This window comes from Amphiura filiformis, chromosome 20 (genome assembly GCF_039555335.1).
Source record: "Amphiura filiformis chromosome 20, Afil_fr2py, whole genome shotgun sequence".
Lineage (NCBI taxonomy): Eukaryota > Metazoa > Echinodermata > Ophiuroidea > Amphilepidida > Amphiuridae > Amphiura > Amphiura filiformis.
The window spans coordinates 37,032,572-37,059,649 of NC_092647.1; the positions used below are offsets into that span (position 1 = coordinate 37,032,572).

The 27,078-nt window shown below is 38.0% G+C and overlaps 1 protein-coding gene across 5 annotated transcripts in view; it reads right to left on the bottom strand.

Annotated features, from left to right (window-relative positions):
* LOC140142780 (uncharacterized) overlaps positions 1-27,078 on the bottom strand; it is a 78,854-nt gene that overhangs the window by 18,408 nt on the left and 33,368 nt on the right. For 3 of the 5 annotated variants that reach the window (XR_011857582.1, XR_011857579.1, XR_011857578.1), the window contains 2 exons: positions 12,410-12,547; positions 5,092-5,228 (listed from right to left, as the gene is read on the bottom strand). The exons of 1 other annotated variant lie outside the window; for it this stretch is intronic. The gene's annotated coding sequence lies outside the window, so the exon portion shown is untranslated. The remainder of the gene's footprint in view (positions 1-5,091; positions 5,229-12,409; positions 12,548-27,078) is intronic. One more of the 5 variants, XR_011857580.1, reaches the window with a different exon arrangement.

Below are 27,078 nucleotides of genomic sequence, written 5' to 3' on the forward strand. Positions count from 1 at the left end.
TCGTTGGATTCGACCATATATATGTTGTCTGTAGCAAGGCATAAACTTGCTGTTTACTGCAGATATTTTAAAAGCAAGGTTTTTATTTTTGTGTTTTTGGCAGTTATATGTAGTTTCAGGACCACAAATTTAACTTTGTAAATGTTATCATGAATACAAGAAACCTAAAAAACTGATCTGAACAGACCAAATTGCGAAAAATTAATACCACAAAAATATCATATTTTAAAGTATACTATAAACTGCACTGTATGTCCATTCCAGACGGAAATTATGCAAATTGAAATGAAATTAATATAATTTTGCTCTCTTCTCTAGATTGCAAATTATGAATTATTTATATTATGAATGCAATTGCAAGTAGATGTTTACAATAGAGAAATATTTACATTAAATGCTGTCTACTGAAGATAGCAAAGACAAAGAAATTTTGAAGATTATTCAAATAATATATTTCCGATTAGAATGTTTTAACCAGTACTAGCGGGATACCCGCGCTTCGCGCATTACGCACGCGGCGCCGACGCGCTGCTGGCCAGCTGCAGTGACGCGTAGGCTGGTAACCGATTTTCATAACAAAAACCCGTTTTTACCCATATTTTCACTGTTTTTGCAGCCAATTCTTGACCGTTTTCAACCAAATAAAGTTTAAACACGTTGCCGTATATTCATCGATCTCCAGTATGAATTTGGCGACATTTGGATCGAAACTGACGGAGCCTTTATAGGCATACACAGATAGATACATACATAGATACATAGATACATACATAGATACAACATTCCCCTATTTATAGTAAGATTGGATATATGATAATTATATGACACACATCAACATTTGGAGGTACAGACAAGTCATATTACAATCTTAGCAAAAGATCATAAAATAGTTTTCTTGGTAAAATCATATCTGGATAAGATTTGCTTTTCGTAAAATATTTTTCTTGGTAAAACCATATCTGGATATAAGTACGTTGAACCTCTCTTTTTTTCACTTTTCAGATCAAGAAAACTATGTTGTCGCCACTAACCTGGTAATATATACAGTGTTTGGTACAGGTATAATAAAATAAAACAAATGGCATATGTTGCGCAAAGTTTCCACATACTCCCAAATTAAGAAGATGCACTGCTACTTATACCTACTCCAGCTTTGCTTCACTTCTCTTCACATGGGATTCACACACACACGGCACTTGAACCAACCCAAGTTTGCGCTTGTCAAAAGTAAATTCTGGATAAAACTGCTTTTCTGTATCTATTGTTTCATCTTCAACGATATCTCCAATTAACATTGTAGGCATATCACTGTCAAAGTCACAGATAACTCGGTTTACTTGGTCTGGCTCTTCCTTTTTGCCTCTGGTAACCAGGTAGCAGTTACTATCATGTTCCACAAAGAATGAATCGTCATCTAATGTGGTATCAAAACTTTCAAAAGAGACATCCAGTAATTCATTGGTGGTTGGTTTATACAGAGCAACTACAGCAGCCCAGAATCCACCATAACCACCATCAGTATTGGGACCTGCTCTATGTTCCTCCCCTGTGATTAATATTTGTCCTGTTGATAGTAAAATAGCAAACGATGTTTGGAACAGTATATCGTCTACAAGCAATTCCCATGATTTGCTGAGAATACTGAATCGTTGAATCATACTCGCAGAATTGCCAAAATCACTAGAAATCAAATATACATATTCTTCTAGGTGAAACATTCTACAAGAACTTGAAGAAGTCAGTATTTCCATCCTTGGTGGAAGTGAGATCCATTCATTCTCCTCAGACTTGTACTGAAAAAAGTTATTTTTCAAAAGCCATTTGTCATGACTTTTACTATCTTCCTGATCCTTCCCATTATATCCAATATCAATAGCAGCATATAATTGATTTTCATTGCTGACAAATGCTTTAACCACACTTACTTTCTCTCCAGAATATGGATATCGATTAGGATATCAGCCAAATTGGTGATCTTATAACATGCTGTTTTAGTTTTGCATGTTAATATTATTATTGAGCAGAACTGGAATCATCATAGTCTTCATCCAATCCAGCTGTAATAGTGTTTCTAGTAGCAAACCAGTTTGGATGACTTTTAATCAATGGTGGTGAAGCTGTATCCATGGTAACACTCAACTTGACAACCTCGTCCACCATGACCTTACACTCTTCTATAGCAAGTAACTCATCCCCAAGGATATCTCTGAGTCGGTCAACTGGCACCAGACCAAGACAGATCTTCTTCAGGAGATCAACTGCATGGACTCTGCGCTGCTCCCAATCAAACTTGAGCCAAATCAATGCCGCTTGCAGAATCTGTTCTTCTGTCATGGTGTCCGTCTCAATTTCTTCTTCACTCAGAATCTCTAGCATGACACTTGCTGAACAATTTTCAAGAAACACATTGGATTGTACACACTTGGAGAAGTTCTGCATAAGGTGACTTCTGTATAACTGCGCAATATCTGACAGATTGCTATGATCTCTTGTAATTGACCATATCTCAAAACAGTCTTCAATTGTGAAATTATCCTTGACTTCTCTCAGATATTCAGCACATAAATCCATTGCTTCAGTTACAACCACCCTTACCAAACACAACTGCCTAATAGACAGTTAATAGGCAGTTCATAGGCAGTTGAAGACAAATGACTGCCTAATCAAACTATCAACAAGAAGTTGCTGGAAAATTAGGCAGTTGAAGGCCTGTGACTTAGGCAGTCAACGAGCTTGATAGATATGAAGGTCTATAATAGGCAGTCACTATTTGAAGCTCTAATACTTTGATTTTTTTATCTATAATCAAAATGAAGCTCTAATACTTATGATTTTTTCATCTTCAAAATGAAGCTCTAAATGAAGCTCTAATAGGCAGTCAGACCTAATAGACAGTCAGAAGCTAATTTGCATAAGTCATGACCCGGTCACATGATCACCAACTGCCATTTCAAATTTGCTGTTGGATTCAACAAGCTGTTCTTTAGATGGTGGTGTTTTAATGGTCTCTTCACACAAATCATTCAGTTATGGGGAATTTTATACTACAGATGACTATACACCTTTTGATGCACAGGTAAATTAAAGGTTTGCAGGGTTGCATTGCAAGGAGTATAAATGTTGTAAGCTTATCAACTGCATGTACAGATAATGTGTTCACAGGCTGCTGAATTTTGCAGTATGCACTTGCATGTATCCAAAATTAGTTTTCTGTGATAACCTTGCTTTCTAGCAACTGCAAATTGGATTCATATCATTGGCAATAACTGATACATCTAAAAGGTTGGGGATCGGAGGTATAGTGGTACAATATGCCGCAAAGTATATAGCATGTGGTGTACTGATGGGCACCTAGGAATCGGGCTAGGAATCTGAAACTTTAATTGTTAAACAAAATTGTTCGGGCCTTTTAGTTTAGTTTTGCATTTTATCATGTCATTATGTACAATTTATGCTTGGGACTCAAAATCATTTAGTGTTTAATCAGGAACAGGGCTGTCAACTCTCACACCTACACTCGTAGCGCAGTCTAAACGAGGAGACAGAAAAGCATAGTGTGTGAAGTGTATTAAACTGTGCACACTTTACATACAAAACGAGGAGTTTTCACAGGAATATGAGGAGGTGTGTGAGGAAAACTTAGCACAAATACAATTATGGATCTCCTCGAATTGAAGGAAATGCCGAAAAAGACGTCCTAACCCTCCTAGGGTTCTCCACTTTTAGAAGATCCTTGAATTACTGCTTTTTGGGTCTAACCTCCTCGAATTCCTGTGTTTGTATTGTAACCACTCAACTCCTGGTTTCGCACGCGGTGCACACACGCATTGGTCGCGAGTCTCACGCATTGGGTCACTTTCTCACGGTCTCACGCCAAGGTAGTATAATCTCACTCCTATAGGTACTAAATCTCACGCAAAACGCTGGAAAATGAGTAAAATCTCATGCATCATCAAAATAATTTTTTGCTCCTCGGGAGATGTCCAGCGATCTTCCTGTAAAATCACAAGCTTCCGTTTTATTTGAGGCAGTTGACGACTGCAAGGACTGTCTTTTTGGAATTGCAGGAGAACGTTTGGGTCTGATGGAGCCTTTAAGGAGAGCTCTTTTACAGTGCATTTACAATGGAATGTAAGGAGAAAATGGTAAACTAAGGAGAGCTAAAATCACTCTCCTATATCGGATTTAAGGAGAGCAGCTAGAGTGATTGCTCTCATTCTCCTCAAAAGGCATGTCCCTGCAACTGCTTGGATTAGAGCTTCATCTGAGGCAGTCAACTGCCTAAATTAGAGCTTCATTAGAGACTGTTGACTGCCTAAATTAGAGCTTCATTTTAGGCAGTCAACTGCCTAAATTAGTGCTTCTTTTGAGGTCGACGACTGCCTAAATTAGAGCTTCATTTGAGGTGAACTGCCTAAATTAGAGCTGAAGGTGAAGGTCTAAGAACTGCCTATAGTGCTTCATTTTGCCCATTTTACATGTCTAGGTACTGCCTATGTGCTTTCAGGTCTATATAGAGCTTCATATATCAACAGCTTCAAGTGACTGCCTGTATTAACTGCTTAACAGACTGCCTAATAACTGCCTAATGAAGGCTTTCATTTCGGTAAGGGCATGTAACAAGCCATTTGGAGAATGCTTGTGACAGTTTGTAAGGAGAGAGTCAAGTATCCTGTATACACAAAATCCAAGATTTGGGCAAAGCTTTCTTCTGTGCCAGGAACAGATATCTCGCTCATTGTGCTTTCTTGAAACCCTGATGAGAACATTCCTTGGAAGTAGTCACTTGTACAGCTTAGTACTGCTTTATGAGCAGGGAATCTTTTATCACCAACAATGATGTTGACATCACAGAAGGCTGCCTGCTGTCTCAACTGGTTAAGTCCTGAGGATAGACGAGACAAGTGGGATTGATTTCCCACACGATGAACACACTGATCTTGTTTGAATGTTGCCATCTTGTTCTAAAAGTCTAGAAACAGCATAAACATGGGTCTTAGCACACTCAAATCGGATTTACACTACAAAGTTCTACAAATAATAATTCTTTGTATAATGCGGAATGATTTGCACATCAAACAATTCTGCTACCTTGGTATGACAATTCTCTCCGTATCACAGGCTCTGTTAGTCTGGGTCACGTAAGGCTGTTAAGGTCTTGTTATGTGGTAGGAACGGGGTTCTTCTCAACTACAGTTGCAAATTGTGAACCATTGACTTGCTGAGATCTGTAGGAAAGCAGGAAGACACAAATTATAAGAGAGTGAGTGGGGTGAGTGAGTGAGCGAGTCAGCAAGCAGTAAGCACCATATCAATTTGTCTGCTAAAAATAGATCTACACTCAGTTCTCCATGAACCTTGTGATTCTTTTCAAAGTAATATTACTATTTTCTGAATCCTTATGACCAGACAAATATTTGGTAGGCTATATCTATATAGAAGGTTTGAATATATTATATAGATTCCTCAGTTCCAAAAGCAAAATGTTCAGATTAATTGTTCACAATTCCCTCAAAATAATCGATGCGCAGTGAATAACCTCTAAACATGTAGCCATTAAAGATAAAGTCAACTGTGCAAGTTTCAGAAAGCATTCTATATCCTTTTTTTATTATCTTAAGAGGTGGGGTATGAACATTTGGACAGAAATTTTTGTGGGACATTTTTATCGAATTGCATTCTGAATGTACGAAGAATGTCCTGATGATATCAAATAATTTAGATTTTTTGAAATTTGATAGATGATACACATTTTATGGCAAATGATTAAAAATTGATATTTTTGATATTTAACAGTAAACTATTTAAAACTATTTATATTTAAAAGTAAACTATAAATCTAATGATGTGTACTTGAAGTGTATGTAGCTGGGATGAAAAGCCAAAGATCAATTGAAAATTTTGACCTTTCGTATTGAAGATATGAATTTTTCCCCAAATCACCAAACAATTTGGAAAAAAAAAAAAAAAAATGTATATATCTTCAATATGAAAGGTCTAAATTATTTGATATCAGGACATTCCTCGTATTCAGAATTCAATTTGATGTCTGATGTGCTCTCATATCCCACAAAAAATACTGTCGAAACGGTCATACCAGAGCCCTTAACCATACTGAAATTCTCTAAATCTTGCAATATGGCAATAAGGCAACAGAAAAAAAAATCAAAATGTAGCATCCATGATGTACATTTAGGTGTTTTTTTTGTATTATCAGTCTCTGTTTGGTCAAAAATGGTTGTTTGAGCAAAAGTATATTTTGATATAATGTACACAAGCAAAGCAAAGAGAAAAGTGTTTTATTAAAAAGAATTTGTGATTTCAGTGTCATATGCCTGACCAACAGACCGTACTTGAAAGGTCTGTCCACCCATAAAATAGGGTTTTTTTCATTGCGTCACTGCTGTTTACAGATTACAACTTTCATACCATATCATGAAACAGTCGATCACGATCCGGTGCTTTTTTTTACACAAGTTCAACACATTTTTTATTACAACATAATGTGACCATTTTAGTTTTAGTTTAGTCCGATAATTATCTTTGACCCCTTGGGACCCAAAGGGAGCATAGACAAAATGAAACCAGCCCTAGTTTTTATCATTTGAGTTGGAAAAAGATGCCAAAATATAACATTAATTGGTTCCAATAATGTAACAAAAGAATACTCCAAAACATAACACAATGCACTATATAAATCTAATGTTTCATTCATTCATTTATTACTTTTTCACTCATCATAGCCACATATGAGAAATACATGTATAATGTTATTAATAGTACAGAGTAAGATAATTTGAGAGAGTGAAGGAATGACAGGAAAGGCTATTCATGAGGCTGTGATCCCTTTAAGTCATCTCTGGACATGGCAGTAGATTGGCATTTCAGGGGTGAGCTACCAACAAACTGTAGACTTGTTATCTAATGTAGATAGGAGAGCAAGGCATAAAACAAGCTATATTCATGTACTGAAGATAGCAAGGTATAAATACAACTAGCTGTACACTACTGTAGATAGCAAGGTAAACAACTAACTTATATCGGGGAGGCTCACTTTTTTTTTTTTGGTGGGGTGTGCCAATACTGTTATGGTCAACTAAGGATGTGCACATAATTCTTTGAGGTACTTTTCCTAACATTTGCTTCCAATTTTATTCCCAAAGGAAATCTCAAAATGATTTATTTCCAGCAAAATGGTCATCGGCTGAAAGAGACAGCAATTTTCACTGTATTATTTACAAAATGGCCCAGTGTTGCCACTAGTAAGGAGCCCAAAATTCACCTCATTCCTTACAATGTGTTTTATTGGGGAAGAAAATGATGGAAAATCCCTTTTGAAGCTTTTGGGCTTGCAAAAGTAGCTTTTGGGCTTAGCATAGATATCATGCCGTTCCAGATGTCAATGAGAGTGGAGATTGACAAATTCTATGAGTCTGAGGAACGGCTAGAAATGTACGAGGCATCGACAATTAATGAATTCGGCAGGTCTAGGGAACGATTAGCAGCTCTGAAAGGGGGTCGTCACCGCGGCACATACACGTATAGCTGGGAAATGTGAGTGCCCCTCCCTCAGCTTATATACTGAAGAGAGCAAGACATGTATGCAACCAGCTGTCTACTGTAGATAGCAAGGCATACAACAAAAAAAAAAAAAAAAAAAATAACTCCCTCTCCCTAAAATTACAAAACATTTCTTTGCATAACTTGACATACATAAATTTAGTTGATTTGAAAAATTTAAAAATATGTGAATAGAGGAATCTTTTTGCTACTCTCCCAATATTCTGTCTTTTCCAAATCATTTTTTGTTGGTCAAAAATAATCACATTTTCCAAAAATGATGCTTTCAGAAAAAGTTGAACTTTTCAAAATCCTATACATACAAAATGTTCTTGATGTCAACATGATCAATTTTGATTGAGTTTCTTTAATTTTATGTGTCCGATTACTCAGTCACCCATGCAATCATCTTTCAATATACATGTAAAAAAAAGATTCATTGACATGAATGGGGTTTTCAGTCTGTGATTCAAAGATGGTAAAATCACTATAGGAGTAGATATAAGGTTTGTAGTGTGATGATTAGTTCTTTCTTTTGCAAATGGTAAAGATAAAAGCAATGGTTCTCTTGAATAAAGCCGTACAAGATAAAGAAGAAACGGCCAACAGAGATTGGATGAATTAAGAGGTTGGAAGTCAGAATCCAGCCAATTATCAGCATGCAGCTAATCTCTTGTGGCCCACATCATGAGTGCTACTACACCTTTATCCAAGAAAGCCGTCATTTTAAATCAAAATGCAAGATGTTTCAACAACCTAACCATTACAGGTAAATGTTCACCCTTTTGGTCAAATGTATGCGTGGAAAACTCATTTCTCCTCCCTAGTAATTTTATCATTTTGAATTAACTGCTGATTTTTGCACTGAATGATGGTTGCATGGGTGCCTGATGGATCAGAGACAGAAAAAGTGAAGGAAAAAACAAAGATAATAAATCAACCTTAACATTCATACCAAGAACGTTTTGTACATAATGTTGAAAAGTGCAACTTTTTCTGAAAGCATCATTTTGGAAAATGTGATTATTTTTGACCAAACAAATTCTTTTTTGCAAATGAAACAACTTTGGGAAGGTTGTAACTCCTCTATTCCTCTATTCACAGCTTTTTCAATTTTTCATGGCTCCCAAAAGAGTGGCCCACTTCAGCATTAAAAACAAACCAATAAAATAAGCTAATATTAAACACTAAAAAAACCAGTAATTACACAAAACCCATCAAAGAGAAATGAACACTGAACAAGAAAACTACAGTTCAAACGAAGTGGCATCTTGTGTGGTTTCTGTGTACAAATTGTCTCCACAAGCAATCATTATGTACCATTAATTCAAATACATGAGGAATTAGCAATCACAATCTTGATACAAATGCTGCATAAGCACAATAATAATACATGTTATAAATAATAAGTCTACTTAATGATGGCACCCCATACAACTTGTTGTCTACTGAAAATAACAAGTCATGCAACAGGTTAAATTTCTACGTATGATGGCAAGCCAACAAATTGATGTCTAATGTAGATAGCAAATCATACAACTTTATGTCTATTGAAGATAACAAGGTATACAATCTGCTGTCTGCTGAAGATATTTTAAGGCATGTAAGTTGCTGTCTACTGTAGATAGCAAGGCATACAGCGTGCTGTCTACACCTTGCTACTTAAGACATAAAACTTGCTGTCTACTGTAGAGAGTAACATAGAAGTTGCTACCTGTAAATATCAAGGTAGGTATACAACTTGCTGTTTACTGTATAGACAGTCAGAATTAATAGGTAAATTTTCACGGGAAATTTTTTTGGACATGTGACACCCATGGGCGCAGACATATTAGCATTATGGAATGTGACCCCGAGCACAGCGGGTGTTCTTCCAATGTATTTGAATAGGAAGAATTCCTCCTTTGATGCAAAATAAGTTACTTGTCGCAAGTTAATAATATTATGGTAAGAGTTTCCGTAGATAAATATTTTTTCCGTAGATAGATATTTTTGAAATTACGTTTTGATGATATTGTGAAGAAATTAAGATAACATAATATTTAATAAATTTGCAATGCACAAATTTCTATTAAAATTGCGGTCAAAAATACTATTCCAATTCAAAATTACTAAGACTTGAATAGCGAGGTCACCGCCGGGGTCAGAGATCAGGCTCGAGGTTACACTCACATTGATACGCATTGGTCACGTGTCCAGAAAATTTTCCCGTGAAAATTTACCTATTAATGTTGACTGGTAGATAGAAAAAAGGCTTGTACAACTTATTTCCTACATCTACTGTAAATAGCAAGGCATACAATGTGCCCTTTACAGTTTTGCATAACCATCTCGGTATATGCCTCAATGTCCCGTATGAATTTGGTGACATTTGGATCGAAACTGACGGAGCCTTTATACACATACATAGATAGATACATACATACATAGATACATACAACATTCCCCTATTTATAGTAAGATTGTTTCCAAATTTGCTTCTTAGCAATAGATCATACTTTTTACGGTAGTAACAATTTCTGGGTAAGTTTTGATTTTCTAAAAAGTATGCGAACCTGTGTACAGCTAGTTTCTGCAATTTATCACTTTTCATATCAAGAAAACTATGTAGTCACCACTAACCTGGTACATGTATATACACCAATCCGAAAACGACATTACTGCGGTGTCCCCGACATAAAACTGCGGTGTCCCAAGGTCGAGGGTTCCATCATTTACTCCTTAGTGTACTATACAGAATTGTAGTGAACAAATTAAATCTCCGCACTGGTATATCTGTGGTTCCTTCAATAGAGGGCCAAATTAAACGCTTCGGATTGGTGTAGGTATACAGTATTTGGTAGAAGTATAACAAAGTTTCTACACATTCCCAAATTAAGAAATTAAGAAGGTGCACTGCTACTCTACAATGTACCTACTCTTGTTTTGTTTTGTTTCACTGTTCTTCTTCATGGGATTCACACTCACACGGCACTTGAACCAACCCAAATTTGCGCTTGTCAAAAGTAAATTCTGAATAAAACTGCTTTTCTATATCTAATGTTTCATCTTCAATGACATCTCCAATTACTATTGTAGGCATATCACTGTCAAAGTCACATATAACTCTGCTTACTTGGTCTGACTCTTCCTCTTTGACTCTGGTAACCAGGTAGCAGTTATTATCATGCTCCACGAAGAATGAATGTATATCTAATGTGGTATCAACAGAGACATCCAGTAATTCATTGGTGGCTGGTTTATACAGAGCAACTATGACAGCCCTGAATCCACCATGAGCATGGCGTCCATACGGTCCATCAGGATTGGGACCTGCTCTACGTTGCTCCCCTTTGATTAATATCTGTCCTGTTGGTAGTGCAAGAGCATACGATGTTTGAAACAATATGTCATCTACAAGCAATTCCCATGATTTGCTGAGAATACTGAATCGTTTAATCACACTCTTGAACTTGTCAAGAACATCACCAATCAAATATATATATTCTTTATATTGAAACATTCTAGGAGAGTCCAATCTTTTAGGCATTGGCGGGAGTAAGATCCACTCATTCTTCTCGGACACATACTGGAAAAAGTTATTTTTCAAACGCCATTGGGAGTGATTTTCAATATCTTCACCATCCAGACTGTAATATGAAACATCAATTGCAAGATATAATTGATTCTCATTGCTGACAAATATTGTAACGAAAGACATTTTGTCATCAGAATATGGATATCGGTTTGGAATATCAGCCAAATTAGTGATCTTATAACATGCTGTTTTAGTTTTGCATGTTAATGCAACAATGGGAGCAGAGCTGGATTCGTCATTGTTGATGTCATCTTCCAATCTAGCTGTGATGGTATTTCTAGTAGCAAACAACTGTGGGTGACTTTTGATCAATGGTGAAGTAGTATCCTTTGCAGCACTTAACCTAACAACCTCCTCCATCATGATCTTACACTCTTCTATGGCAAGTAACTTGTTACCAAGGATCTCTCGAGTCTGCCACCTGGAACCAGACCAAGACGGATCTTCTTCAGGAGGTCAACTGCATGAACTTTGCGCTGCTCCCAATCAAACTTGAGCCAAATCAATGCCGCTTGCAGAATCTGTTCTTCTGTCATGGTGTCCGTCTCAATTTCTTCATCACTCAGAATCTCTAGCATGACACTTGCTGAAGAATTTTCCAAAAACACTTGGGATTGAACACACCTGGAGAAGTTCTGAATAAGGTGACTTCTGTACAATTGTGCAATATCTGACAGATTGCTATGATTGCTTGTAATTGACCATATCTCAAAACAGTCTTCAATTGTGACATTATCCTTGACTTCTCTCAGATATTCAGCACATAAATTCATTGCTTCAGTTACAACCATGTAGCAAGCCATTTGGAGAATGCCTGTAACTGTTCGTAGGGACAGAGTCAAGTATCCAGTATATGCAAAATCCAAGATTTGGGAAAAGCTTTCTTCTGTTCCAGGAACAGATATCTCGCTCATTGTGCTTTCTTGAAACCCTAATGAGAACATTCCTTGGAAGTAGTCACTTGTACAGCTTAGAACTGCTTTGTGTGCAGGGAATCTTTTATCACCAACAATGAGGTTGACATCACAGAAGGCTGCCTGCTGTCTCAACTGGTTAAGTCCTGAGGATAGACGAGACAAGTGGGATTGATTCCCCACACGATGAACACACTGATCTTGTTTGAATGTTGCCATCTTGTTCTACAAGTCAAATTAGTAGCAGCACAAACATGGGTCTTAGCACACTCAAATCAGATTTACACTATAAAACAAAGTTCTACAAATAATAATTCTTTGTATGTGGAATGATTTGCACATCAAACAATTCTGCTACCTTGGTATGGCAATTCTCTCTGTATCACAGGCTCTGTTGGTCTGGGTCACGTAAGGCTGTTTGAAGTCTTGTTATGTGGTAGGTAAGGGTTTCTTCTCAACTAAAGTTGCAAATTGTGAACCATTGACTTGCTGAGATCTGTAGGAAAGCAGGAAGACACAAATTGTAAGAGAGTGAGTGGGGTGACTGAGTGATTGATTGAGGTGCATTTGAATTTGTCTCTGCTAAAAAATAGACCTACAGTATAGTACACTCAGTTCTTCATGAACCTCATGCTTCTTTTCAGAAGCATTAGGCTTACGACATTTTTGTAAGCATGTAGTGTCCCTTTTTTTTTAAATGGTCTCAACTCTTTGTCTTGATATAATAAAAATAATAGTTTCCACTATGTAGGACATTTTAAGAAGGAAACAGTGATAATCAACCTAGGTTACAAAATGTCCTACATAGTGCAAACTAATCTTTTTTTACTGTTATAAGGAACCAATTAGCAGCAATAGATCATTTTCATCCAAATCAGTGGATTTTTTTACCTGTATATCACAGCCCACATATTGACCTCTGACCTTTTTGATTGGTCAGACTGGTATTAAAGTCAATTTTAAGTATTTCTATTTTCTGAATCCTTATGACCAGACAGATATTTGGTAGGCTATATATAGAAAGCTTGAATATATTATATAGATCCCTCAGTTCCAAAAGCAAAATGTTCAGATTAATTGTTCACAATTCCCTCAAAACAATTGATATGCAGTGAATAACCTCATAGCCATCAAAGATAAAGTCAACTGTGTAAGTTTCAGAAAGCTTTCTATATATCCTATACAATTTTTATTGTCTTAAGGGGTGGGGTATGAAAGTTTGGACATTATTTTTTGTGGGACAAGAGAGCACATCAGATATCAAATTGCATTCTGAACACAAAGAATGTCCTTCTGATATCAAATAATTTTGATTTTTTTTTTAATTCGCAATATGATATGGCAAATGATTAAAAATTGATATTTTTGATATTAAACAGTAATCAAAGTAAACTATAAATCTAATGATACATGTATGTACATTTGTACTTAAAGTGTATGGGATGAAAAGCCATAGATCAATTGAAAATTTTGACCTCTCGTATTGAAGATATGAATTCCCCCCACACCAAAAAATTTGGTCTTATGGGGAAAAAATGTATATATCTTCAATATGAAAGGTCAAAATTATTTGATATCAGCAGGACATTCCTCATATTCAGAATTCAATTTGATATGTCTGATGTGCTCTCATGTCCCACGAAAAATACTGTCGAAACATTCATATCAGAGCCCTTATACATTGTACATGTAACCATACTGAAATTCTCTAAATCTTACAATCGGGCAAAAGAAAAAAAATCAACCCTTTATCTACTGACTCCACCATCCATGATTAAGTTAGGCGTGCAGCCTAACTTATTTTTTTCTTGCTGTTTGTTTCTTTAAGTTAGGCGTGCAGCCTAACTTATTTTTTTCTTGCTGTTTGTTTCTTTAAGTTAGGCGTGCAGCCTAACTTATTTCTTTCTTGCCATTTCTTTCTTCTTTCTTTCTTTCTTTCTTCTTCTTCTCACAATTTGCTACTACTTCCACATCCTGGATCGGATTTCGACCAAACTCGGTCACAAGCAGTATTGGGTAGCTGGCTACAAACATCATGGGTTGTTTAACGTCAGAGGTCATCCAAGGGGTCACAGGGGTCAAAAAAGGTCATTTTAATCGAAAATGCTCCGATTGAGCTGAAATTTAAATGCAATGATCCTTATGACATTCTAAACATGTTTAAAATATTTTAAAAATTTATTTAAGGTCATTAAGGGGCCCATAAAGGGGTCAAAGGTCAAGTTTTTCAAAATGCTCCAATTGAGCTTAAATTTAAATGCAATGATCCTTATGATATTTGAAACATTAAAAAAATATTTTGAAATTCATTTAAGGTCATTAAGGGGTAATAAAGGGGTCAAAGGTCAAGTTTTTAAAAATGTTCCAATTGAGCTGAAATTTCAATGCAATGATCCTTATGACATTCTAAACATTTTTAAAACATTTTAAAATTTATTTTAGGTCATTAAGGGGTCATAAAGGGGTCAAAGGTCAAGTGTTCCAAAATGCTCCAATTGAGCTGAAATTTGAATGCAATGATCCTTATGACATTTTCAACATGTTGAAAATATTTCAAAATTCATTTAAGGTCATTAAGGGGCAATAACGGGGTCAAAGGTCAAGTTTTCAAAATGCTTCAATTGAGCTGAAATTTGAATGCAATGATCCTTATGACATTCTTAACATGTTTTAAATATTTTAAAATTCATTTCAGGTCATTAAGGGGCCATACAGAGGTCACAGGTCAAGTTTTCAAAATGCCAGCTTTCCACGATTAAGGTTTATCAAAACGGCAATTAATGAAACAATCTTATTAAAATTAATACTATCCAACACAGCACTGAGTGTTGCTGCTTGATCAGATCATCACAGTCATCCGCCTAACTTACCTCGTGCCCTTGCAAAGGGCACAGTTGCTCTAGTTCTTTCTTTCTTTCTTTCTCACAATTGACTACTAGTGCTACATCCGTGATCGGATGTGGACCAAACGCATAGCCAAGCCGTATTGGGTAAGTGGCTACAAAAGTCTTAAAATGTTTTAATATCGGAGGTCATCCAGGGGGTCACAGGGGTCAAAAATTGTCATTTTTGCCTCATATGTGCCGCACTCCCCATTATAATTAGGGGCAAAACATGGAGACATCTAGTCTAGTGTTTTGATAAACAAGCAATGGTTCTGCTGTCTGTGCTTCAAAACGTGTAAAACTTCGTCTGGATTCGTCTATTGCCAGGTGGTGAGTGCCGTGCATTCTCTAAATTCAGTATATTTCCATCGTCAACCGTGTGGAAAATGTCATACGGCCGGGCGGTTTCACAAGTTGCCGGCTCTATCATACCAGTCGCCGCCTGGCTATTGCAGCTGCAATCCATACATCAAAACGTGTAAATTTTAGCTATTCCAACTGCAATCCATACACCCTTCATGCAAGACATGACTGGAATCGTCCACACAGGGAGTGAATATTACAAATGGAGTCACCCATTGAGGTAGGCCCATTCGAAATTCACACGCCCTGTGTGGGAGATTAAGATAATGTCTTCCGGAGAGGTTGTATGAATTTCAACTGGAACAGCCCAGTTGGGGTGTATGAAACCCCAAGTGGGCGATTCACACTGAAAGAAACTGAGGTATGTTCAGATGCCAATTTTGTTACATATCTTGAGTGTAACTTGTGATGTGATGCCTGTATGCTAGATATAAACAGCTACATCATTTCCACTGATGGCTTTAGGGTGGGGGGTGTGTGTGTGTGTGGGTGATCTCTTGGCTAAAACTGCATCACGCCTTCCCATGATGCATTTATGAAAATCAATAATACCACTATATAGTTTCTACAGATGACGCAATAATGGTGAATAAGGGGTGAGGGTAAGTAAAATGTTGAAATATGGCCGCATTAAACCACAAAGGTCATGTGAGGTCAAAGGTCAGGTCAAATTTAAAGTTGCTCCGATTGGGCTGTAACTGGGGAAAATGATCCCTGACACTTGGGGGAGTATGAAACCGCAAAGGTCATGTGAGGTCAAAGGTCAGGTCAAAGTACAAGTTGCTCCGATTGGGCTGTAACTCGGGGAAAATGATCCCTGACACTTAGGGAGTATAACACCACAAAGGTCAAGTGAGGTCAAAGGTCAGGTCAAATTTGAGGTTGCTCCAATTAGGCTGTAAGTCGGGGAAAATGATCCCTGACACTTTGGGAGTATAAAACCACAAAGGTCAAGTGAGGTCAAAGGTCAGGTCAAATTTGAAGTTGCTCCAATTAGGCTGTAAGTCGGGGAAAATGATCCCTGACACTTTGGGAGTATAAAACCACAAAGGTCATGTGAGGTCAAAGGTCAGGTCAAATTTGAAGTTGCTCCAATGAGGCTGTAAGTCGGGGAAAATGATCCCCGACACTTTGGGAGTATAAAACCACAAAGGTCAAGTGAGGTCAAAGGTCAGGTCAATTTTGAAGTTGCTCCAATTAGGCTGTAACTCGGGGAAAATGATCCCTGACACTTTGGGAGTATAAAACCACAAAGGTCAAGTGAGGTCAAAGGTCAGGTCAAATTTGAAGTTGCTCCAATTAGGCTGTAAGTCGGGGAAAATGATCCCTGACACTTGGGGAGTATAAAACCACAAAGGTCATGTGAGGTCAAAGGTCAGGTCAAATTTAAAGTTGCTCCAATTGGGCTGTAAGTCGGGGGAAATGATCCCTGACACTTGGGGGGTATAAAACCACAACGGTCATGTGAGGTCAAAGGTCAGGGCAAATTTGAAGTTGCTCCAATTGGGCTGTAAGTCGGGAGAAATGATCCCTGGGAAGTATTTAACCGCAAAGGTCATTCGAGGTCAAAGGTCAGGTCAAATTTAAAGTTGCTCTGATTGGGCTGCAATTCGGGGAAAATGATCCCTGACACTTGGGGAGTATGAAACCGCAAAGGTCATGTGAGGTCAAAGGTCAGGTCAAATTTAAAGTTGCTCCGATCAGGCTGCAACTTGCGGCAAATGATCCCTAACACTTGGGGAGTGTAAAACCCAAAAGGTCATCCGAGGTCAAATTTAACGTTGCTCAGAATAACCGAAAAGGTCAACCGAAGACAAAGGTCGGGTCAAATTTAACGTTGCACAGTATTGCTGCGTGATGATGTCATCACAGTCATACGCCTAATCTTACCTCGTGCCCTTGCAAAGGCACAGTTGCTCTAGTTCTTTCTTTCTTTCTTTCTCACAATTGACTACTTGTGCTACATCCGTGATCGGATGTGGACCAAACGCATAGCCAAGCCGTATTGGGTAAGTGGCTACAAAAGTCTTAAAAATGTTTTAATATCGGAGGTCATCCAGGGGGTCACAGGGGTCAAAATGGTCATTTTGCCTCATATGTGCCGCACCCCCATTATAATTAGGGGCAAAACATGGAGACATCTAGTCTAGTGTTTTGATAAACAAGAGATAACCACAGGCAATGGTTCTGCTGTCTGTGCTTCAAAACGTGTAAAATTTCGTCTGGATTCGTCTATTGCCAGGTGGTGAGTGCCGTGCATTCTCTAAATTCAGTAAATTTCCATCGTCAACCGTGTGGAAAATGTCATACGGCCGGGCGGTTTCACAAGTTGCCGGCTCTATCATACCAGTCGACGCCTGGCTATTGCAGCTGCAATCCATACATCAAAACGTGTAAATTTTGGCTATTCCAACTGCAATCCATACACCCTTCATGCAAGACATGACTGGAATCGTCCACACAGGGAGTGAATATTACAAACGGAGTCACCCATTGAGGTAGGCCCATTCGAAATTCACATGCCCTGTGTGGGAGATTAAGATAATGTCTTCCGGAGAGGTTGTATGAATTTCAACTGGAACAGCCCAGTTGGGGTGTATGAAACCCCAAGTGGGCGATTCACACGAAAGAAACTGAGGTATGTTCAGATGCCAATTTCGTTACATATCTTGAGTGTAACTTGTGATGTGATGCCTGTATGCTAGATATAAACAGCTACATCATTTCCACTGATGGCTATAGGGTGGGGGGTGTGTGTGTGTGTGTGGGGGGGGGGGTGATATCTTGGCTAAAACTGCATCACGCCTTCCCATGATGCATTTATGAAAATCAATAATCCCACTATATAGTTTCTACAGATGACGCAATAATGGTGAATAAGGGGGTGAGGGGTAAGTAAAATGTTGAAATATGACCGCATTAAACCACAAAGGTCATGTGAGGTCAAAGGTCAGGTCAAATTGAAAGTTGCTCCGATTGGGTTGTAACTCGGGGAAAATGATCCCTGACACTTGGGGAGTATGAAACCGCAAAGGTCATGTGAGGTCAAAGGTCAGGTCAAATTACAAGTTGCTCCGATTGGGCTGTAACTCGGGGAAAATGATCCCTGACACTTAGGGAGTATGAAACCGCAAAGGTCAAGTGAGGTCAAAGGTCAGGTAAAATTTGAAGTTGCTCCAATTAGGCTGTAAATCGGGGAAAATGATCCCTGACACTTTGGGAGTATAAAACCACAAAGGTCATGTGAGGTCAAAGGTCAGGTCAAATTTAAAGTTGCTCCAATTGGGCTGTAAGTCGGGGGAAATGATCCCTGACACCTGGGGAGTATAAAACCACAAAGGTCAAGTGAGGTCAAAGGTCAGGTCAAATTTGAAGTTGCTCCAATTAGGCTGTAAGTCGGGGAAAATGATCCCTGACACTTTGGGAGTATAAAACTACAAAGGTCATGTGAGGTCAAAGGTCAGGTCAAATTTGAAGTTGCTCCAATGAGGCTGTAAGTCGGGGAAAATGATCCCTGACACTTTGGGAGTATAAAACCACAAAGGTCAAGTGAGGTCAAAGGTCAGGTCAATTTTGAAGTTGCTCCAATTAGGCTGTAAGTCGGGGAAAATGATCCCTGACACTTTGGGAGTATAAAACCACAAAGGTCAAGTGAGGTCAAAGGTCAGGTCAAATTTGAAGTTGCTCCAATTAGGCTGTAAGTCGGGGAAAATGATCCCTGACACTTGGGGAGTATAAAACCACAACGGTCATGTGAGGTCAAAGGTCAGGGCAAATTTGAAGTTGCTCCAATTGGGCTGTAAGTCGGGAGAAATGATCCCTGGGAAGTATTAAACCGCAAAGGTCATTCGAGGTCAAAGGTCAGGTCAAATTTAAAGTTGCTCTGATTGGGCTGCAATTCGGGGAAAATGATCCCTGACACTTGGGGAGTATGAAACCGCAAAGGTCATCCGAGGTCAAAGGTCAGGTAAAATTTAAAGTTGCTCTGATTGGGCTGCAATTCGGGGAAAATAATCCCTGACACTTGAGAAGTATGAAACTGGAAAGGTCATCCAAGTTCAAAGGTCAGGTCAAATTTAAAGTTGCTCCGATCAGGCTGCAACTTGCGGCAAATGATCCCTAACATTTGGGGAGTGTAAAACCGAAAAGGTCATCCGAGGTCAAATATATTCGTTGCTCAGAATATGAACCCGAAAAGGTCAACCGAAGACAAAGGTCGGGTCAAATTTAACGTTGCACAGTATTGCTGCGTGATGATGTCATCACAGTCATACGCCTAACTTACCTCGTGCCCTTGCAAAGGGCACAGTGGCTCTAGTTCTTTCTTTCTTTCTTTCTTTCTTTCTCACAATTGACTACTAGTGCTACATCCATGATCGGATGTGGACCAAACGCATAGCCAAGCCGTATTGGGTAAGTGGCTACAAAAGTCTTAAAATGTTTTAATATCGGAGGTCATCCAGGGGGTCACAGGGGTCAAAAATGGTCATTTTTGCCTCATATGTGCCGCACCCCCATTATAATTAGGGGCAAAACATGGAGACATCTAGTCTAGTGTTTTGATAAACAAGAGATAACCACAGGCAATGGTTCTGCTGTCTGTGCTTCAAAACGTGTACAATTTCGTCTGGATTCGTCTATTGCCAGGTGGTGAGTGCCGTGCATTCTCTAAATTCAGTAAATTTCCATCGTCAACCGTGTGGAAAATGTCATACGGCCGGGCGGTTTCACAAGTTGCCGGCTCTATCATACCAGTCGCTGCCTATTGCAGTCCATACATCAAAACGTGTAAATTTTGGCTATTCCAACTGCAATCCATACACCCTTCATGCAAGACATGACTGGAATCGTCCACACAGGGAGTGAATATTACAAACGGAGTCACCCATTGAGGTAGGCCCATTAGAAATTCACACGCCCTGTGTGGGAGATTAAGATAATGTCTTCCGGAGAGGTTGTATGAATTTCAACTGGAACAGCCCAGTTGGGGTGTATGAAACCCCAAGTGGGCGATTCACACGAAACAAACTGAGGTATGTTCAGATGCCAATTTCGTTACATATCTTGAGTGTAACTTGTGATGTGATGCCTGTATGCTAGATATAAACAGCTACATCATTTCCACTGATGGCTATAGGGTGTGTGTGTTTGTGGTGGGGGGGGGGGGTGATATCTTGGCTAAAACTGCATCACGCCTTCCCATGATGCATTTATGAAAATCAATAATCCCACTATATAGTTTCTACAGATGACGCAATAATGGTGAATAAGGGGGTGAGGGGTAAGTAAAATGTTGAAATATGACCGCATTAAACCACAAAGGTCATGTGAGGTCAAAGGTCAGGTCAAATTTAAAGTTGCTCCGATTGAGCTGTAACTCGGGGGAAAATGATCCCTGACACTTGGGGAGTATGAAACCGCAAAGGTCATGTGAGGTCAAAGGTCAGGTCAAATTACAAGTTGCTCCGACTGGGCTGTAACTCGGGGAAAATGATCCCTGACACTTAGGGAGTATGAAACCGCAAAGGTCAAGTGAGGTCAAAGGTCAGGTCAAATTTGAAGTTGCTCCAATTAGGCTGTAAGTCGGGGAAAATGATCCCTGACACTTTGGGAGTATAAAACCACAAAGGTCATGTGAGGTCAAAGGTCAGGTCAAATTTAAAGTTGCTCCAATTGGGCTGTAAGTCGGGGGAAATGATCCCTGACACCTGGGGAGTATAAAACCACAAAGGTCAAGTGAGGTCAAAGGTCAGGTCAAATTTGAAGTTGCTCCAATTAGGCTGTAAGTCGGGGAAAATGATCCCTGACACTTTGGGAGTATAAAACCACAAAGGTCATGTGAGGTCAAAGGTCAGGTCAAATTTGAAGTTGCTCCAATGAGGATGTAAGTCGGGGAAAATGATCCCTGACACTTTGGGAGTATAAAACCACAAAGGTCAAGTGAGGTCAAAGGTCAGGTCAATTTTGAAGTTGCTCCAATTAGGCTGTAAGTCGGGGAAAATGATCTCTGACACTTTGGGAGTATAAAACCACAAAGGTCAAGTGAGGTCAAAGGTCAGGTCAAATTTGAAGTTGCTCCAATTAGGCTGTAAGTCGGGGCAAATGATCCCTGACACTTGGGGAGTATAAAACCACAAAGGTCATGTGAGGTCAAAGGTCAGGTCAAATTTAAAGTTGCTCCAATTGGGCTGTAAGTCGGGGAAATGATCCCTGACACTTGGGGAGTGTAAAACCACAACGGTCATGTGAGGTCAAAGGTCAGGGCAAATTTGAAGTTGCTCCAATTGGGCTGTAAGTCGGGGAAATGATCCCTGGGAAGTATTAAACCGCAAAGGTCATTCGAGGTCAAAGGTCAGGTCAAATTTAAAGTTGCTCTGATTGGGCTGCAATTGGGGAAAATGATCCCTGACACTTGGGGAGTATGAAACCGCAAAGGTCATGTGAGGTCAAAGGTCAGGTCAAATTTGACATTGGTCCAATTGGGCTGTAAGTCGGGGGAAATGATCCCTGACACGTGGGAATTATTAAACCGCAAAGGTCATCCGAGGTCAAAGGTCAGGTAAAATTTAAAGTTGCTCTGATTGGGCTGCAATTCGGGGGAAATAATCCCTGACACTAAGTATGAAACTGGAAAGGTCATCCAAGTTCAAAGGTCAGGTCAAATTTAAAGTTGCTCCGATCAGGCTGCAACTTGCGGCAAATGATCCCTAACACTTGGGGAGTGTAAAACCGAAAAGGTAATCCGAGGTCAAATTTAACGTTGCTCAGAATATGAAACCGAAAAGGTCAACCGAAGACAAAGGTCGGGTCAAATTTAACGTTGCACAGTATTGCTGCGTGATGATGTCATCACAGTCATACGCCTAACTTACCTCGTGCCCTTGCAAAGGGCACAGTTGCTCTAGTGTACATTTTGTTTCTGTTTGTTTTTGCTTGTTTTTTTTGTTGCTTTTTTTTTTTTTTTTGTATAATCAGTCGCTTTTGGGTAAAAAATGGATCAAGTTTGGTGGAAATTGCTGAATGCATGTAATTAAATTTGATATTAAATACACAATCAAAGCAAAGAGGAAAGTGATTTATAGATTTTGTGATTTTATAACTGACCAATTAACAGACCGCCCATAAAATAGTGGGTTTTTTTTCATTGCCTCACGGCTGTTTACATGGAACAGCTAATGGAGATCTGGTGGCCTTAAATTTTTACACAAGTTCAACACATTTTTTATTTAAGAAATAAAGGGTAATGCATGATCCTTTACACGAAAATAATGTGTCGAGGCAGTAAAACGTAAATAATGGGTGAGGCGCAGCCGAACCCATTATTTAAACGATTTTACTGCCGAGGACACATTATTTGCGTGTAAAGGATAATGCTGCACCCTTTATTTCTATTCTATTACCACAAAATAGTGCGATTTAAAGAGAAAATATCACATTTTTTGCCCAAAATTTTCAAGTTGTTTACCTCAAGGTGTAGCGCCTACACGTAGCCAAAGCGGTGTCAGGACGTTTCGCCCCACACCAGTACATACCACTACCAGTTCGCCCCAATACACGTACATACCGCGACCAGTTCGCCCCAATACACGTACATACCACGACAAGTTCGCCCCAATTGACTCACTGTGTAAACTGTAAAGTGCCGTGAATGCAGTGCATGCGGTCATATGGCCAATCAATACAACTTCCAATTGTTTGCATTTATATTCATGTATTATGGAATAATCAATACGACCTATTCATATAATAATAATTAATACGGTATTATAGTAAAAATTATAGTATTATTATTATTTTCTTATGATAACAATAAAAATAACTATCATTTTAATATTATTAATAGTACTAGTATATATTAATCATATCTTAATTATTATTATATTATTGAATCACTTTACATTGTGTTGTTTAATTTGTTTATTTACTGTAGGCCTATGTCTTTGTAAACAAATTTGACGGTGTCCTATGAATTTTATGCCATTAAAATGTATTTTTGTATTTTATGAATTAGTCATGTTTTTACAATCCATTGTTCGTAACTAATACAATTTGTATTTTCAGTAGACAGTATGCAGTGCTGTTTTTAAATAAATGTTGAGTATTTGTAACAATTTGGCTGCCCAGCAAACACAAAAACGTTTTAAAAACGTTTTAAATAAGTTATATTTTGGCTTTTGGTTTAGGTAAAAACGTTTTAATAACATTAAAATGTCGGGTTATATAAAGGTCATGACAACGTTTTAAAACGTTTTGTATGAAAACACACTACAACAATATTTTTAAATGTTTTCAAAAAATGTTATTGTAAACTATTTTTGCAAACATTTTTACAAATATTGTGTCAATACTTAAATAACATTATGTTAAAATATTTGAACCCAGCAAACACAAAATGTTCTTAAAATGTTTTTTTCAAAACGTTTTAATAACATTTAAATGTCGGGTTATATAAAGGTCATGAAAACGTTTTTAAAACGTTATTGAAAATATTTTGGGCAAACATTTTTCGCAAAATATTTTTTCAACTCCCCAAAATAACATTCTGTTTAGAATGTTTTGTATCAAGTTTTCAAGAATGTTTTTGGAATGTTATTAAAACGTTTTTATACCCTTTATATAACCCGACATTTAAACGTTTTCTGTAAAACATTTTTGTTTGCTGAGCAGTACATTATCAAAAAATGTGTTTTAAGGTTATGAAAACGTTTTATACTCTTAATATACCCTTTATATAACCCGACATTTAAACGTTTTCTGACAACCTATTATAACCTTTTGCGAATGATGTCGAAAACGTTTTGTGTTTGCTGGGTGGTGATATATATAAACGTGTAATGCTATGAATTTGTTTAGAAACCCTTGTGATTCAGCCCCGAGATTCAGTTGAGCTGACTATGTTTATGTTATGAAAACATTTTATTTTTGATCATGTACTTTTCCATCCATATGGGTTTTTGTTACTTATCTATTTTATCGAGTATGTTTTTACGACCCCGAGAATTACGGGCCGTGTTTTGAAATTGTGACGTAGGCCTATATTGGGAGGCACGCGAAGAAGAAAAAGTTGGGATTTTGTTTGCAAAACTGATTAAAGCCCAGTAGGCCTATTAAAGGAGTGTTTCGTGATCCTAGCAATCTCTTTTTATGACATTATTCAGTAGATATCCACGAAAAAAGCCTATTCCCAAAATTTCAGTTGATTCCGATTTTGCGTTTGCGAGTTATGCACGATTATGTGTATTACACTGCTCCATATAGACAATGCGTTGTAATTTCGTTCTGGTGCACCAGAACGAAATTCAAATTTCACGATATCTTTGCAAAACGAATTAATCTGCAAGAAATATTTTGTACATTATGTAGCCAGAGGTTTCCAGTGATATAAAAATCTCAACTTTTTTGAGAAAAGTGGGGATGAGGCTGTGGATCACGAAATGCCCCTTTAATACGATTTCGGTCAAATTTTAATTTGGTTATTAGTAACGAGCTCCTTTACCCACATCCAAAGACCCGTCCTTCTTTTTTTCACGCAAAAGGCAAATTTTTGCTCCTATAAGTCCTATAATTATTATGTTCAGATCTGCAGGCAGCCAAAAGATTTAATGGTGTCTTGCAGTGCATGCAGCATGCGTTTTAACGTACATACATTATTATATATCATCATGCATGGTACTGTATACTTTTAATGTAGGAGTGGGATTTTTGACGCTCTAGGCATATAACGTTTAACAATAACACCCCTCCACACCCTGCCCCGCCCACACGCCCCCCCCCCCCCCACATACTGAAGCTCACCTTCATTCAGCAGTATAAACACACTGAAATACTAGCGGAAATGGAAAATGTCACTTTTGCGCACATAAATCTGAATTTGAGTTTTCTTTCTCCAATAATTCAAAATGGAAAATCTTTCCCAAATAATTTTGTTTCTTTGCTTGGTTAGCTATTCTCTATACAACCACACCCGGTATACCCCCCCACCCCCCCACACCCCACACACACAACACACATCGTCATGATCGGTCACCCATATACTCAAACTTGAAATTTGGCGCAGAAATGGAAAATCACTTTGACACTTTGACAAATGTTATTGAAATCTAAAACCAAAGAAAACAACAAGATATTTATTTTAATTTAAGACCAGAGGAAAAGCTGAACTTCTGGTATGGAAGAATGGAGTTTCCAACATTAGGCCTACTCATGATATTAAATGGTGTCTTCCATGCATGCAGCATGTATTATAGACATTATTATATCTTCATGCATGGTAATGTATCCGGTAATGTATAGGCTACTTTTCATGCAAGAATGGGATTTCTGACGTTGTAGGCATACTAAACCTTTTAAAAACAACTATTTTTATACACCCCCCCCACCCCAAGTTACACAACGCACACCTTCATGAACAGTATTGAACAGAATAAAAGAATTGAGCGCGGAATTGGAAAATGTTACTTTTGCGCGCATAAACCGAATGTGTTTTCTTTCCGCTATAATTCGAAATGGAAAATATTTCCCATTTAATTCTTTTACAACATAATATAGGCTAAAGCCACGATTTCTCTATGTTACGAAATTAAAATTCCGTGTTACAAATTGGACGATTTCCGTGATTTTCCGTTTTCCAATAATTATAAAGCACTGAAAATTGAAAACAAACATGTTTTATAAGTGTATTTTGTATTACCCTTTACTGTAGTAGGCCTAGAATTAATGCTAAAATGGGTTGTTTAATGGTTGATTACTGCCAAATAATCACTTTTCTTTGTTTTATTTTGCAAATCAACACAACAGTTAGACATTTTACACAGTTTTTTACAATTTTGTGGCATTTTCAAATTTCCGTGGGCAAACCCCGATTTCCGTGAATTTTTCCGTTTTTCCGTATCACGGAGAAATCGTGGCTTTAATATAGGCCTAATACAATATTTCACACAAGAGATATTCAATTTATTTATTCTCTGAGAACAAACTTTTTCTTCTTCAATTTTGTTTTTACTTTAAAAATGTAAAAAAAGGGCGATATCCTATTTAATGTTTAAAAATGTCAAAGCTTACATTGAACTCTGCCAAATTAATTATGTTTTTAAGATATTTGAGCTACCATGGGTAAAAAATCCAATTAATGGAACAATTTTGTGTAACGTGTTTAGGTGCTGTGCAATAATTATGAGCCCCCCGGGGTAAAATTTCCAAACGGCTCACCAAAAATCGCTTGCCCCCCCTCTCGGCCCGCCAAAATCGCTTGCCCCCCCCTCTCGGCTCGCCAAAATTCTTTACCCCCCTTGAACATGTCAAATTTGTGGGATCCCAAATTGCAAACCTTAAATGGTCTAGATGTATGTTGCGAGCGCAGCGAGCAGGACAATTTGCATTTTTAAGCGTTTTATTAAAAAGGCGCCCCATGAATTCGTGCCAAAAATTGCTTGCTCCCCTCTCAGCTTGCCAAAAATTGCGGTCATTGGTATTTCGGGGGCAAAATTGTGATATAAAATTGGATCGATTGAGCCCATTGGTCGAGCATGGTACCAAGATTTTCAAACGCCGCGGCGTTTACTCAGAACAGCAATTTTGCGTATTCGGCACTCTGTCGTGTTCATAACGATATAATCATGATATTTCGGGAATAATTATGCCAGCTTATGTATTAGCGTATGATATAAATCAATAAAATAATAAAAATTGTATTAACATCATCGAGTTAAAACATCCCGCCTTAAAATTGTTGGCATATTGAGAGGATTAAGACACATCGTACAATGTAAGATGTCCCGTG